We start from the raw sequence: 17234 nt of genomic DNA, 5'->3' as shown, positions 1-17234 counted from the left end.
ACTGGCAAGATGACAGCCTTAAAGAAGCTGACACTTGAGGCACACATTGTATTGTACACTTGGATCTCTTTGAGATTGATTAGCTATGAACACTTTATTTTCCATAACTTTGTATGATGTTAATAGATCCTTTAAAAGTTATATAAAAATTTCTAGATGTCTAGATATGCTTATACCAGCTTAATAAAATGTTTTTCAAAAAGAATAGAGGTAGGATTTTGAAAAGGGAATTAAATGGAGATTAAGAGAAAAGCAGAGGGAGAAGAGGATAATTTACAACAGAAAGAATAATTTACCAATGCTCATAGCTCATCATAAGATTCACTTTGTTGCTCTGTGTTCAAATTACTTTGTCCTATTTTTTTCCTAAAGGAGGTCTCACACTCTGTGACACGAAAGACACGAAAGACACGAAAGACGAAGTAAATTAAAACCGTGTTGCTTTAACCCACTTTAAATGTAACTCTTGTGAGGGGCTCTGGTACAGTGGTTTTTCCTGTGGCATATTTGTTAATGTATTTAATAGGGATGTAGGCTATAAATAATTACAAAGATGTGTACATGTTTGAATACATATCTTTTAAATATAAAATAAAGAAGGTTACATTATTCACGAGAGGCTTCTAGATTTATGTTTTGTTAATGTCACTAGGTTTGAACACACCTGGGGGAAAACCCAAAAGCCATGTGCATGGAGCTCCTATAATTTTCTTTGTCAGGAAAGAATATAAATGTGATAACTGTTGGTGTCATGGTTAATCGGAACTTCATCTGTTTTAGGTTTTAGCAGGTCACTGAAGTTCTTCTGTGACCTCTGAAGGAAGCACACTTGAAAGTAATGTTTGGGAATCATTTTATCAGTGGAACTTGTCATTAGATAGCCGTCACTTTCAAGTAGAGCATTGATAGAATGGTCAATGAGCTACATGGTAATATATCTAAGACATTTCTGGATTCTTGCTGCATCCATTTATCTTCACGGGTAGACAAGTGAAATTGGTCTTCTGCCCCGACAGGAGCAAACTGATGCTCTATTTAAGTTTCAAAAAGAAAGTGAGTGAAGCATTACTCAGTAAACATAAAATAAGTCTACAGGATTCATCAGATCCAAGCTTTCTCAAGGTAACTTCAGGAGCCACCCTAAGTCAGTGAAATTTTTCTGGCCAAGTGGCGAGGTACTCTTTGACTACACATGTGTTCATATTATTAAAGTCTAAACTTTAGGCAGTGAATAATTTATTGATACAGGAAATAATTAAAATATTAAAGTCACTCTCTCCTGATATGGAATAGTGAGACAGAATCAGATTCCAGGGATGACTTGGTTAGGATTGAGACCACATGTATATAAAGTCTATATATGAGACAAAAGTCCAAATCTGGGGTTAAAATCAAGTTGTAACATAAAGCAATAAATGATGGTCAGGAATAAACAAACAAAATACAGCCACTGAACAAATTGATTGATTTCTGACAATTGCTCCTCTTATTGTCTCAGGAAGCCACGAATGCAGTGACTCTCCTAATGCAAATTATAGGCAGGGAAAAGATGAGAAGTCAAAATTAGAAAAAATGTAGCTGGTGCTTCTAAGTCGAGTGGTATAGGTTAATTAGCCAAGCACAGAAGTACCCAAGTGAGAGAGAGCATACTGAGGCCAATTGCAGATAGGTTGGTGGTTGTGAGCAAACTAGTCCTTGTGACGTAGATGAACTAGCCAGTTGATACTCCTCTTAAATAAGGGCAGTGATATCCGGTCAGTACAGTAGCGTAACAAAGATCTCAGAGTGAAAGAACCCTTGGAACTAGTTAGTCCCTCTACTTAGGAATTCAGACTCTCAGGATAGAAACTCAACACAGCATCTCTGGCTTTCTGGACTTAACATGATGTGTGGGAAGCAAATCCATCACACTTCCTTTTATAGACCAGGTAAGGATGGCCACACAGGTTGCCTATGAATAAAACAGTTTCCAATCTTCAGTCAAGCAGTGTGAAAATACAGCCTTGATAACTAGAAATGGTGTTTTTCTGATGTGTATTAGAGAGCTCTGCTGGATTCCTTCTACTGTGATGTAGGCTCATAATAGTCTAAGGCCAGTGTTCAGGTTCTCTTGAACTAAAGTGCTATGGATTTTGCTAGCCTCTGTGGTCAATTGTAATTCATATTGGTTCAAACTTGAAATTGTATCAGAGAAACTGGAAAAATGTTCCTCTCTCCTGGAATGTCTGGGACGACCGGTCCTTTTTCGTCCTACCCAAATACATGAAGATTAACAATATTTATCACAAATACTCCAGATGATTGTCATGGCTCTGGAGAAGTTGATGGGCAAGGCACAGTTTGCTTATGGTTTCCTGTCATCTTACTTATCCACACTACATTGAAAAAGTCCTCAGGTCTAGCTCAGTCAATATCTACACTGTTTTGTCCTAAGGTTATTACAAGGTTTTCTAATATTTTGTGCTCCAAGTTGTTAGGATAGACAAGACTGCAGTTTTGTAAGAGAGAGCTCCTGCCAGGATCTTTGGCTCCGATATGATTCATTTGGATGGGATGTGCACCTTGAACAGCAGGAACAAGGTGTATGGAACAGCCGCTTTTCTTTCTGCTTTCTAAACATTCTTTATAGTGCTTTAGGAGTGGGTTGGGAGTGCAAAAAGATGACTCGTGTGTTTATGTGAGCATAGGGAACGGATAAACACTAGCAGAATGATGCATTACACTCAATTCCTTGTTACAGACTAGGGTCATCTGCTACAAAATGTTCTTACAATACACTAAGCTGGCTGAAATAGAAATAAACTGGCTTCAAACTTCCTCTCTTCTCTATGTCCTCACCACCCCACAATGGCATCTTCTCATCATCTATAGATGAAACCCATTGTGCTGGAATTACTTGGCATGGGAGAGGAATAAACAAGTTTCTGGTGTGAGGCTTTAACTTGTAGGATTGTTAAACTTGTTATACAACAGATATAGCTGAAGATTAAGATGTGGACAACGCCTACAGCCACGCAGGACTGCTTAGCATCTTCCCCACAGGAAATATCTGTTCTGTCAACATCATGGTTTGGGTGAGGGAGAGAGGTAACGTGTAATGAGGACCCTAGTGATGCCCTTTCCATGTCATGAAAAATTTGCTGCAGTTTCCTAGAAAGTGTTCATTCTACTCCAGCAGGGAACTGTGGCTCTGAAGGAAAACCACTTTTTCTTCTGCTTGGTTTAGTTGTTGAGGTTCATTTCTGGAATATAGAGATCTATCTGTCATGAGCAGTGGATGGGCAAGAATAAATTAGTGGTCCACAGTGGGAATGAATCTAACACATAATGTACCTTAGCAAAGTGGACCTTATACATGTGCTGATAAAGCTCTATCTGGACTAGGATTTACAAACCTGAATAATAATCAGAATGAACTTTTCCAAATACAGTTCTCAGCCTCAATCAAAATCTACTAAATTAGAAAATCAGACAGAGTCAAAAGGGGATATGTGTACACTAAAGTCCCTATACCCTTCTATCTGTGTAATTTTGATGATGAGCTGAAATTGAGAAGGTCTATGAAGACTAAAGTTAGAAAGAAAAGATGCCTCAAATAACAACAACAAAATAACAGGTAAGAAAATGCAATCAGTTGGGTTCACAGCAAAAAAGAGCAAATGATAGAATGCTATGAAATTGGTATTAATGCTGATCAGAATACATGAAACGCAGTGAGGTAGAAACAGTAAGAAAATTCTCCAATTTTATTGGATACTTTCAATGGAAAATTACTAATGAATATATGCATTCTATGATTTAAAAGACAGCTTGATGAACTTGGAAAATATTTTTATTCCTTATTCCATATAGGGACACTAGAATACAATGCAAATAAATGTTGTTTAACATTCCCTTTCCCATTTATCTTTTTTAAAAAAATAAACATTGTTAGAAATTTGGCCTGAATAATAAATAACAGATTTGATTATTCAATCTCAAGAATCTATGAAGTAGCTTGCAAAGAAAGTGATTTTAAAGAAGTTGAGAGTGGTAAAAAGATGAAAGAGAGAGATGAATATTTACCTTCAGAACAGTATTTTGTGTTATAGAAATTAACTATTAATTGTCAAGCATGGCAGATAAGTAAAAGTTATTGACAAGTTTCATTAAAATAAAGATATAAACTTCAGGAACTTTTCTGAAAAGGTACATAGATAAACTTAAAAGAGAAATTTCACTCCAAAAATTTATCCCTAAAATGCTACTTTACCAATCCATACTACTGATTTAGCTTTTACAACTGATTAGTTTTTAGGCCTTAATGTTTTTCCTTTATGTATTAACTCCCTCTTTTGCTATTACAACTTTATTGGTTTTTTTTGGTAGGCCCTTGGAGAAGAGCTATTCCAACTTTAGAAGAAATAACTATCAAATTATGACAAATTTCAAGATACCATTAATTGGATGTGTTAACGCTCATTCAGAAATACATTAAAGCCCTCCAAGAGCAAACGTAATTTGTCTAGAGTGAGTATTTAATACTTAAATATTAATCATATATTAAAATGCAGCATATGATATGTATATATATGTGCTTATATACATGTATATATAAATACATGCAAGTATATATGTGTGTTTGCATGTCCCTTTGTGTCTGGACCCCAAAAATGCTAATATCCTATACTAGGCATACAGACAGACAAAAAAATTTAACTGTTTTATATAATATTTTGGAAAAGTAAATGTGACTGTCCAAGGAATCATTATTGATTGAAGTAGGGTAAATTATATCTAAAAATAATGGAATTACTACTTACAAAGAAAAAAACCCATGATTCATGGTGATTAAAATAAAAATTAAACACATTTACCACAGACCCTTTTGTGAAGGCTATGTACTCTTTCAGTTCCTGTAGCTATAAAATAGAGTAATTACATTCAAAATACAAGATGCATTTTAAAACATTATTAAAAACAAGAATCAAGGTAACTCACACAATTGATGGTAGAACAAGAAAAATCCCTTTCTCAAATAACAAAAGAAGATACAGGAAATAGAGAAGGAAACATTTCCAATTTACAAAGAAAATAGCATATACATTCTTGACTATTTTTCTTACATTAAAGAGGTCTGGGGTATTTAGTTTATTATCTGTGTGTAAATGTTACGCAAGTGAGTTTCTTCCCCTCAAAATGTAATCACTCTTCTTGAACAATTATTCAATTAATATTATTATGAGAACAAGTTGCATAGTCCACTACTCAGCTGAAAACTGCAGTCACCTTGAACACAGATGTCTGCCATAATAGTCTGCTTGCAGTGCAATTTTTATATAAAGACAAAAGTTTTATTGCAGAGCATTCAACCTAGGAGAAGTCAAGATTCAAGATATCCAATATCCTTTTTTCTACTGTAAGGAAAGAAAGCCCTAAATGTAAAGTATGGAAAGATGTAATCCTAGAAGCTATATCCATTGTTAGCACACTAAGAATAAGACAAAAATTTCACCTTTCTAAATATTAAAGCATTTATTAATTATCCTCAATGAAATATCTTCAAGGAATGATAATCTATAAAAGTGAGCCTAAATTCTTGACTGCCAAACCTTATCAAAAGTAATTCAGGTGTACAAATAACCAAATATATAAAATGACACCCGAAATTGGCTTCAAAGGCATGCAACCTGTGCAGTTATGCAGTAACCCATGCTTAGGAGAGTCCATGCTTGGTTTAATGCTCTGCTATTGCCATCTTACAATGCTTAATTTTTGAATATGGGACTCAGCATTTTCTTTCTGCCCTGAGTCCCCCAAATTATAGAGCAGATCCTGATACTTTGGGAAAAAATAGCCAACAGCTAAAAGACTGAAATAAAAATCTGAATTAAATTGGTTAAGTTAGAAAGATTGTAAAAAAAAAAATACATGAAATTCACATTAGAGGCACTAGGACACTGTGACATACTGGCGTTAACCTAATGAATGACCTGCAAATATGAATATAGCTGGAAGAAAAGACTTCACACTAGAATCCTAGTTGTTTCAGAATATAATCAAATACACCCTGGAGATGCTAATCAAAGCTAACACAAAGAAAAGTCCCTTCACTTTTGATTTTCTATGTGGCTGTATGTGTGTGGTTTTAAATAAAATTATTTTGCAGAAAATCACAGGAGAAAGTCAGATAAATGATTATTTCCATTATGAATAATTGCACTGACTACTACTGAGACTACGATATTATTCTCTAACACTTCTCCTGATTTGAAATGGATCTTTAAAACAAAAGAACTCCTATTCCAAATACTTTTCATTCTCATTTCCTCAGTGGCACCAGTTCTCCATTCTCCCAACCCCCTTTCCCATGCAAAGAGTCCTAAACAACCAGAAAACAGAGTTAGCTATTTCTCAGGGATGAAGTCCTTGGTGGATAAATTTTCTCAAACTTACTACTCTCCACCTCAAAACATCCTTGTCTTATCTCAGTTTTCTCTTTCCCACTTCCAAAGTCAATCCTTCCATTTTTTTGCTTATGCATCCTATCTTGTAAGACTTTGCTTTTATATATTATGTCTTTCTATTGGATCTTCCCTTATACTACAAACATGCTTAATTTTTTATTATCCTGAAAATCAATAACACATTTTTTCTGCCCTATTACTATTCAACTTCAGTTACTGGCCTTTCTTTCTCATTTTTTCATCATCACACATTTATTGCCTCTATTTCCGCTGCCCATTTTCTCTTTTACCAAATTTTAATCTCACAATTGTTCCTCCTCACTTTGGAACATGGCAACTATATTTAATGAGAGAAGGAGTGAATGGGAAATGAGCAAAGAAATATAGCTAGCGGAGGCATCACGTTAGCTGACTTCAAACTATACTGTAGTGCTACAGTAACCAAAACCACACAGTACTGGTACAAAAACAATCACACAGATCAATGAAACAGAATGGAAAGCCCAGAAATAATGCCACACACCTGTAACCTTCTGATCGTCGACAAAGCTGACAAAAGCAAGCAATGAGGAAAGGACTCCCTATTCAATAAACGGTGCTGGGATAACTGGCTAACCATATCCAGAAGAATAAAATCTTATACCATGAACAAAAATCAACTCAACATGAATAAAAGACTTAAATGTCAAACAAAAACTTTAAAAACCCTGAAGGATAACCTAGGCAATACCATCCTGGACATAGGAATGGGAAAAGATTTAATGATGAAGATATTAACAGCAATTGCAACAAAAGCAAATATTGACAAATGAGATCTAATTAAACTAAACAACTTCCTCACAGAGTTCCTCTGTTGAACTCTGTCAACAGAGTAAACAGACAAACTACAGAATGGGAGAAATATTCTGCAAACTGTGAATCTGATAAAGGTTTAATATCTAGAATCTCTAAGGAACTTAAACAAATGTATTTTAAAAACCCAATCCCATTAAAAATGGGCAAATGACATAAACACATATTTTTCACAACAAGACACACATGTGGCCAACAATATGAAAAAAAATGCTCAATATCATCAACCATTAGAGAAGTGCAAATTAAAACCACAATGAGATGCCATCTCGCACCAGTCAGAATGGCTATTATTAAAACGTCAAAAAACAACAGATGCTGTTGGGACTGCAGAGAAAACAGAACATTTATACATTGCTGGTGGGGGTGTAAATTAGTTCAACCCTTATGGAAAGCAGTTTGGCAGAGCTAAAAACAGAACTAACTTTCAACACAGCAACCCCATTACCGGGTATATAGCCAAAGGAATAAAAATTGTTCTACCACAAAGACATATGCACACGTATGTTCATTGCAACACTATTCACAATAGCAAAGATACAGAATCAACCTAAATGCCCTCAATGGTAGACTAAAGAAAGTGTGGTGCATATACACTGTGGAACACTATGCAGTCACAAAAAGAATGAGTTCATGTCCTTTGCAGGAACTTGGATGGAGCTGGAGACCATTATACTTAGCAAACTAATGCAGAAACAGAAAAGTAAATATCACATGTTCTCACTTATAAGTGGGAGCTAAATAATGAGAATACAGGGACGCAAAGAGGAAACAGACACTGGGTCCTACTTGAGGATGAAGGATGGGAGGAAGGGGAGGATCAGAAAAAATACCTATCAGGTAGTATGCTTATTACCTGGGTGATGAAATAATCTGCCCAACAACCCCCTCATGATCCACTGTTTACCTATATTAAAAACCTGCCTATACACCCCCAACATAAAAGAAAAAAAATACAGAAATACAGCTAGTAGTGACCCCTGCTTTAAGTTCTAGGTCCTGCATTTTATCTATGAACAACTTAGAAAAGAGCTCAAAATTATTTTAAGTATTTTTATGTCCCAGGAGGGGGAGATAAATTTTAGAACTTGCGTTATTCTTGGTTTGCTAGCATTCTACCACTTTAGAGAAAATTCAGTAGCTTATGACATTTTACTCTTTAAACACAGCTCACCTTGTTCATATACTTCACATTAAAGTTGAACATCTCCAAAACCTTAGTCCTTAAGGGTAATCTGATCAATAATTTAGTATATAGATTCATCTTTTTTGGACTACTTTTTTTTTGCTGAAAATAATACCTATATCTTAGAAGTAAAACAGATGGAGAGTCAGTGTTTTTTCCCCCTTAGATATTTAACTTCTTCAATCATCTGGAGCATAGGTTTAATACCATCTCTTTATGGCAACAGCCTATGTATAGCCAGAGGCCACAAGTTTGTTGTTGTTGTTGTTGTTGTTGTTGTTTTTGAGACGGAATCTGGAGTTCAGAGGCGCTATCTCGGCTCACTGCAAGCTCCACCTCCCGAGTTCACGCCATTCTCAGAGGCCACAAGTTTTGATATTTCTTTCTAGTAGTACCCTACCTAGTAGTACCAGCAAGCATAAAAGTGGGCCTAGTGTGACTGAAGTTAAAATAACTTGATTAATACAAGAAAATATGTCTCTCAATGCCCACTAGATGATGTTTAGATCTGTTGAGATCATCTTTCAGATCTGCTAAGAGAAAGGCTGGTAAAGACAAACAAGAACCAAAGTTCGTTTTAGAAGTTTTGGTAAGAGAAATTTCAGGAATGAGATGGCATTAACAAAGATGGGGAAAACGGTGTTGGGTAGCTTTGATAGGAGCTGTTATCTGAGTATGTCAAGTTTGAGTAGCCTGTGCGATATCCAAAGAGAAAAATACACAATATGAGGCTGGACATATGGTCTGAAGTTAAGGGCAAAAGTCTGTGCCAGAGATAATATTTTAAGAATAATTAGCATGTAAATTGTATTTAAAGCCATGACATTGCATAAGGTATTATAAAAAGTGAATATAGAAAGGAAAGGGAGAACATTAAATTTAAACACTGTTTCATACACACCTGGATCCAGTTGGCCAATAATTTGTTTCAGAACTTTTCCTTATTAATTCATGACTGAAATTGGTATAGGGTTTTCCTTCCTGTTTCATTTTTGTCTGATTTTGGTAAAAAAATATTTTCTAACCTTGTATTTTCCAGACATGTATACTGCTTTATATATTCTACTCTCTGAGTTTGTTGATGATTGGAATTATCTATTCCTAGAAAGTGTGTTCAAATTTGAATGTAAAACAATCTCAGTCTAATGTAGTCTTTGTAGGAAGACTTTTAACTTGTGATTAAATTTCTGTCTCCTCAGGCTTTCTATATCCTCTTTCATCATTTTTGTAGTAATATTCTCCTAGAAATTCATCCATTTCACATAAGTTTCTAAATGTATTTGCATAGTTTCTAGTATTTTCTATATTTTAAAAGTATGTTATAATAACATTTTCATCCTTAAAACTGTATATTTTTTTTACTTCCCTCTCAGTTGATTTGTCTAATTAAAACATAAATATGGGCATTTAAATTTTATTGATTCCATGTTGTTTTTATTTATTTCTGTTCTTGAATTCTTCTCTTTCCATTTACTTTCTCTGCATTTATTATACTTTTCCCTATTTTCTTGAGATGGGCAGTTAGCTCATTAGTTTTCAGTCCTTCTCTCTTTTATAAAAATTAACAGGAGCCAATTAGTTTTAATTCTAATTTGTATTATCACTCAGTTCTATGAATTTTAACTGTCCATTTTGACTTCATCTTTGACCCATGAATTATTTACTTTAGTCAAGTTTTTACTATTGATTCTAACTTGTTACAAATTTAAGAGCATGTGAAATGTATTGACATTTCTATGTACTTGAGATGAAATTTACACTCTGATTTGGGGTTCTCTATACAGTCTTTATATCCAACTTATCAACTGTTCATCATCACTATCTTCACTAACTTTTGTCTGGTGTCTTGAAAGAGGCATTATGAAATTTCCCACCATGCTGATGTAGTTGTGTATTTCTTCTTGTTATTCTGTGAACTTTTGCTTTATGTATTTTAAAGTTATTTTCCCAGGTATGTACAAGATTTGTTTGTTTTGACACAATCTCATTCCGTCACCCAGGCTGGAGTGCAGAGTGCAGTCTCAGCTCACTGCAACCCCTGCCTCCCAAATTCAAACAATTCTCCTGTCTCAGCCTCCCAAGTAGCTGGGACTACAGGTGTGCACCACCACACCTGGTTAATTTTTGTATTTTTAGTAGAGATGGAGTTTCACCATGCTGCCCAGGTTGGTCTCGAACTCCTGACCTCAGGTGAGCCACCCACCTCAGCCTCTCAAAGTGCTGGGATTAGAGGCGTGAGCCACCATGCCTGGCCAGGTATGTACAAGTTTTAGAACTGTTATATTTTGCTCCATTTTTTGCCTAATAATGATATTGACCATAATGTCTATTTTGCTGGAAATAAATTAGGTGTCTAAGTTTTTTATTGATTAATCCTTTCTCAAAAACAATATACTTTGAATTTTGATGCTTTATTCTGAACATTTCTACAATAAATGTATTGAGCAAATAGTTCTAGGACTACAGATGTATTTTTTTTTCTTTTATTATTTATTTATTTTGAGACGGAATTTTGCTCTTATACCCAGGCTGGAGTGAAATGGCGCGATCTCAGCTCACTGCAACTTCCACTACCCGGGTTCAAATGATTCTCCTGTCTCAGCCTCCCAAGTAGCTGGGATTACAGGTATCTGCCACCACGCCTGGATAGTTTTTTGTTTGTTTGTTTTTATTTTTAGTAGAGACCGGGTATCACCTTGCTGGCCAGGCTGGTCTGCCTGCCTTGGCCTCCCAAAGTGCTGGATTAAGGCATGATCCACTGCGCCCGGCCGCTGATGTATTTTTCTACCATCCATTTTCTTCTATTTTTTTCTATTTCTATTTTCTACCATCTTATCTTTTATTTTATGCTCATCTCATATTTTTCCGATTTGTTTTCCTTCTTTCTTGCTTTACTGCATATTGATTGAAAACTGTTCCTTTGATCATTCTTTTATTGCTTGCAAGCTGGATGCTCCATTAGTGGTTATCCCTGACAATTTATTACAGCATAATAAAGTCAAGATTTAGACACTATCTCTACCCTCTTTCTAAATAAAAGGGTTTGTGACTGTACCTCCCCTCCATAGTTTTTAATCTAGTATTTTAGATCAAAATTATTATAAATGAAAATTAGATATTCTTATATATTTTATGCAACAAATGCCTTTTGTATTTAAAAGCTTAACTATTTTTTCATCATACTTACTTGTAGAATACATTTCTTTTTTTTTTTTTTTTTTTTGAAACGGAGTCTCGCTGTGTCGCCCAGGCTAGAGTGCAGTGGCACAATCTCGGCTCACTGCAAGCTCCGTCTCCCGGGTTTATGCCATTCTCCTGCCTCAGCCTCCCGAGTAGCTGGGACGACAGGCACCTGCCACCTCGCCCAGTGAATTTTTTGTATTTTTTTGTAGAGACGGGGTTTCACCGTGTTAGCCAGGATGGTCTCGATCTCCTGACCTCGTGATCCGCCCGTCTCGGCCTCCCAAAGTGCTGGGATTACAGGCTTGAGCCACTGCGCCCGGCCTCATCATACTTACTTGTATCTAAAACCTTTACAACTTATTTTTCTACTACTTCTAATTCTTAATACTTATTTTAGTTGTTTTTGTAGTAAGGGTCTCTTGGGGTAAAATCTCACTTTCACTCTGATAATGTCCCATTTCCTCTTACTCTGAAGAACTAATTTTGTTGAGTTCAGAATTCTAGGTTGACAGTAATTTTTTCAGTATCTTGAAAATATTTTCCATTGCTTTATTCTTATTCATTGTTGTAGATAAGAAGTCTAATGTCAGTCTAAATTTCATTCCTTTGTAGGTTATCCATCTAACCTCTGGCTGCTAATATAAATTTGTCTTTGGATTTCTGCACTTTCACTGTGATATGTCTGATGATTAGATTTGTATTTTTTTTTTTTTTTTGCCTGTTACATAATGTGCTTTCTGTTTAAATGGTTTATGTCACTGGCTCTCAAAAATTTTCCTTTAATATCCTTCATATATTACTCCATCTCCATTTTTTTAAAAAAGTTCTTATGACATACAAGAAAGCTGTATATAATTAACATATACAACTTGCTGAGAATTGAGATAAATATAAAACAATGAAAACATTACCTGAGTCTATGACATAAACCTATTCATCATCTCCAAAACTTTCCTCCTGTTCTAGTATTATTATTATTCTGTAACAGAATACTTAACATAAGGTCTATCCTCTTAGCAAATTTTAAGTAAATAGAGTATTGTTAATTACAGGCAATATGCTTTACAGTAGATCTCTGGGAATTATCTATATTATATAACCTAAACACTGTACCCTTTTACAAATACCTCTCCATTTTTTCCCTTCCCCCAGTCCCTGGCAGGAAGCATTCCACATTCTGCTTCCGTTAGTTTGACTGTATTAGATTCATAATATAAGTGGTACCATGTATTATTTATCTTTCTATGTCTGGCTTACTTCATGTAGCATAATGTCCTCCAGGTTTATCCATGTTGTTACAGCAAACAGCAGGATTTGCTTCCTTTTTAAGGGCTGAGTAATATTTCATTTTATGTATATACCCCATTTTCTTTTTCCTTTCACCTGTCAATGGGCATTTAGGCTGTCTCCATATCTTTGCTATTGCAAATAATGCTGCAATAAACAATAGAGTACAGATAATCTCTTTGACATTCTGATTTAATTTCCTTTGGATATATCCCTAGAAGTGGAATTGCTGGATCATATGGTAATTCTATTTTTAAGTTTTTTTTGTTTTTTTTTTTAGGAATCTCCATACTGTTGCCCATAGTGTCAGCACAAATTAACATTCCTGCCATCAGAGTACAAGGAGCCCTTTTCTCCACATCCTTGCCAAACTTGCCATCTCTCAATTTTCTTTTTAAATAGTTTCCATTCTAACAGGTGTGAAGACATATATCATTATGGTTTTGATTTACATAGCCCTGATGATTAATGATTTTGAGCACCTTTTTCATATATACGTGGGCCATATGTATGTCTTCACTGGAGAAATGTCTATTGAGCTCAACTACCCACTTTTAAATTGGATTATCTGATTTTTTATACTGAGTAATAACAATCTCCATTTTCTTTATTCTCCTCTTTGAAAACTCCCATTGAGATAAGTTATATGTTCATATTCTACTCCCTACCCTTGTATCTATTACCTTCTTGCCCACATCTTCCATCTCCTTAGTTTTTGGTAACACAGTCTGTACATTATCTTTTAGTTTTCTCTTAATTCATTTCTTTCAACTAATATGTGCGTGTGTGTATATATATATATAAAATATATATTCATTTTCTAATTTTTAATTTTAGTTGTTTAATTTTGATTTATCCCATTTTTACAATGTTTTATTTTTTGAAAACTTCAATAACATTTATTTCTATAATATTTTACCTATTTTATACTATACATCTTGCAATTCTAATATCTGAAATTCTAGAAGTAAACTCACCCTTTGTTGTATGGGCTGACTGCTTCATGATGGCTTTTCTTGTGTGTCTGCGTCTATGTGTGTGTATGTGTGTGTGTGTATGTGTGTGTGTTTATGTGTGTGTTTATGTGTTTATGTTGAGCTCAAATTTCCGAGTTTAATCTGTGAGGACACTGAGGGCACTTTTCGTGGTAAAGAATTTGCATTTGCTTCTAACTAATATTAGGACGCTCCTAACCTGGTGCTACTTTGACTTAATCCCTTGTTTGGATATTTCTTTACCTTGTGTGATAATATACAATCAAGAGTTCCTCACCTTACAAGAATAGGCCTACACACATTTTCAGGTGACATTATTATAATTATTCTTACTATTACTTTTCACTCACAGTGAGAAGACAGATGCCTTTTTATGTTTGTTCTCTCCACAGATAGAAGTCTCTCTGCCCATTATTTTACTGAGAGAACCCCAGTTTTATGTGGAATCTGTGTTTAGCTTCCCCATTTTCTTGAGCCAGAGGATATTTCTTTTCCACCAAATGACTTAATTCACCTAAAATTGGGGTTCCCAGTATTAGCTTTTAACTCCAGGGCAATACGAATGTCAGTGGTCATAGTCATATTACGGTATGACTTCAGTTTCATCTGATTTTTTTCCTGGCCTTTAAAAGTTTACTTATACTTCCTTGAAAGCAAAATAAAATATATCTACTAGACATTTTCCAGCATCCTGGTGCTTTGCAGAGGGCATTATAGAAGACTTAGTTGTCCTAGCCCTTGAGAACAGAAGTCAGCCCTATCACAACATGTGTGAAGTAAGCTAATCAAATCTATTTCATAAAACAAATGCGGGATTTAAGTTTGATGTTGCTTCTAACTGCTTAGCAAAAGGACTGACATAAAACTGTGCTCAACAAGTAGTGGCTACTTATTATAGACAGATATTTTCTAAAAAGAAGCATATTGACAAAAATAAAGCATAATATGTCACTTATTTTCCTAGATTACTTTATAGTCTTCCTTCAAGGAATATTCTTCCATTCTGGCATATGTATGCTAAGGCAGATGTGACACTGAGGGAAAAATTCAAAGTCATAATTACCAGGAAAAATTAATAGGTCTCTCTAGCAGTCTATCATAAACACTACTATTTCAGTAGAATTAACCAATTTTGATTATTTTCTCTTTTAGTATATTTGCTATTTCATGTCAGGCAAAACAACTTACAGTCATCTTTGAAAGTGACTGAAATGGGGGCATTAATAATCCACGAAACAGGCGAAATAATCACTCATCAAGAGAAGTGGTAAAGGCTTTGGACTTCTAAATGTGTGACTTTAATATTTAAGACTCTAAATTTTATTTTAATTAGTCAGCCCTAATATTTCTAAGGTCATGTTTTAAGTTCTCCTTAAAAATTGGGAAACTAGTTAATTGCCATATTCACTTATTAGCAGAGAGTTTTTATATTTAATGCATGAAAAGGGTCACAGAGATTGGAGGTAGTGTAGCCAAAAGGTCATGTGCCTAGGCTTCAAGTGTAAAGAGATGGGTCTAAATGCTCAATCGGTTCTTCCTAGGGCCTTTACTATCCTTTCCATTTCTATAGAATGGGAATATAAAAAACACTATATCGGCCAAGTGCAGGGGCTCACAGCTGTAATCCCAGCACTTTGGGAGGCCAAGGCGGGTGGATCACCTGAGGGCAGGTGTTTGAGGCCAGCCTGGCCAACATGGTGAAATTCCATCTCTACTAAAAATACAAAAATTAGCCCAGCATAGTGGCATGTGCCTGTAATCCCAGCTACTTGGGAGGCTGAGGCAGGATAATCGCTTGAACCCGGGAGGCAGAGATTGCAGTGAGCTGAGATAGCACCCTTGTACTCCAGCCTGGGTGACAGGGCAAGACTCCATCTCAAAAAAAGAAAAAACAAAAACAAACACCACCCTGTATCATAAGGCTATTGTGAGAACTAAATGAGAAAATGCATGTCTGACATAAAAACAGTACCTGGACCTCTGTAACCAAATACTATTACCAATATTATTATTCATTTTGTTGCATTACTAAAACATCTTCAGCTGCTTGGTTACCCTGTTAGAGAATAAAGCTATTATAATAGTTGTAAAAATTACATGATTTGGTATGTCTTTTGGAGATGTTGCCTGGTTTGCTAACCATCTTTCAAATCGTTACTGTGAGTAGAAAATATACTGCCATATGATTATCAAGAATGAAAGATGCCTTTTGCAGTGATGGAAATAATTTATTACTTATTTGAATGCAAACTCACACTCTGAAATTAGGAATGGGATCTAGTGAATCTCTTTTAAATATTCATAGGCAATAAAAGTCTGGCTGTTTGATTGATTTAACAGGCAATTGAATGTTACCTTAGTTCTGCATAATTGCAGCTATAAGAAACATTAGGTAGGCAATATAAAAACCTCACAAACCTCTGACATAGGCACTTAATTGATTTTTAAAAATGGGTTAAGGCTCGTCCTCAAATTAAAGGGTACTTTGTTTATTAATACAAAAACTGGCTGAAGCAGGAGAATCGCTTGAACCCAGGAGGCGGAGGTTGCAGTGAGCCAAGATCGTGCCATTGCACTCCAGCCTGGGCTTCAGAGAGAGACTCTGTCTCAAAAATAAATAAATAAAAATAGAAAATAAAATAAAATAAAATAAAAACTGCTTTTCTTTAACCAACCAAAAATTAAGAAAATCATGGCCTAAAACAAATTCAGAATTCTTGATTATAACACATTAATGTACCATTTTGTTTCTTCAGCCCATCAGATAATGTATCCCAAGGCTCATTCTACTGCATCAAAACACCAGTCTTTTTAACTAGATAGTGGAAATATCCAAAGGATTGATTTAGCTAACAAAATATAGGTGTGTCTTTATTACCTAAGTAGTTTGGAATTGATCAAAGTGCTGAGTAAAACCTGAGAAATACAAAAGTCCTATTATTACACATTGTTTTAATTTAACATTGTATCTCTAAGGTCACATCAGTTTATTACATGCTGATACAACAGAATTTGAGAAGCATATCATGTTTAACACGATGTGGTTTTCATGAAAGCGGTAAAGACTACATATGCTTTATTTTCATTGTCAAATAACTGCAAATTACTGGCCAAATATGTAATATAAACACAGCTAGGACTGATAATAGTTTCAAATTTATTTATTTTAGATTTATTGTTATTTTAACAGTCTGCTTAATTGATCACTGAGGTTGAAGTGGAGAGGTTCTGATTTTATGGCTTAGAGGGTGATAAAAATCCTTTTTATCTATCTTAGCATTTTAT

General features: G+C 35.0%; 1 protein-coding gene across 1 annotated transcript in view; it reads right to left on the bottom strand.

Annotated features, from left to right (window-relative positions):
* The window catches only part of LOC105555622 (dystrophin), a gene marked incomplete at its 3' end in the record, with an annotated part of 1920295 nt that overhangs the window by 1110579 nt on the left and 792482 nt on the right, over positions 1–17234 (bottom strand). The gene's annotated exons all lie outside the window — the stretch shown is intronic.

Source organism: Mandrillus leucophaeus, unplaced genomic scaffold (assembly GCF_000951045.1).
Source record: "Mandrillus leucophaeus isolate KB7577 unplaced genomic scaffold, Mleu.le_1.0 Scaffold692, whole genome shotgun sequence".
Lineage (NCBI taxonomy): Eukaryota > Metazoa > Chordata > Mammalia > Primates > Cercopithecidae > Mandrillus > Mandrillus leucophaeus.
This window is presented reverse-complemented; position numbering and strand designations above follow the sequence as displayed.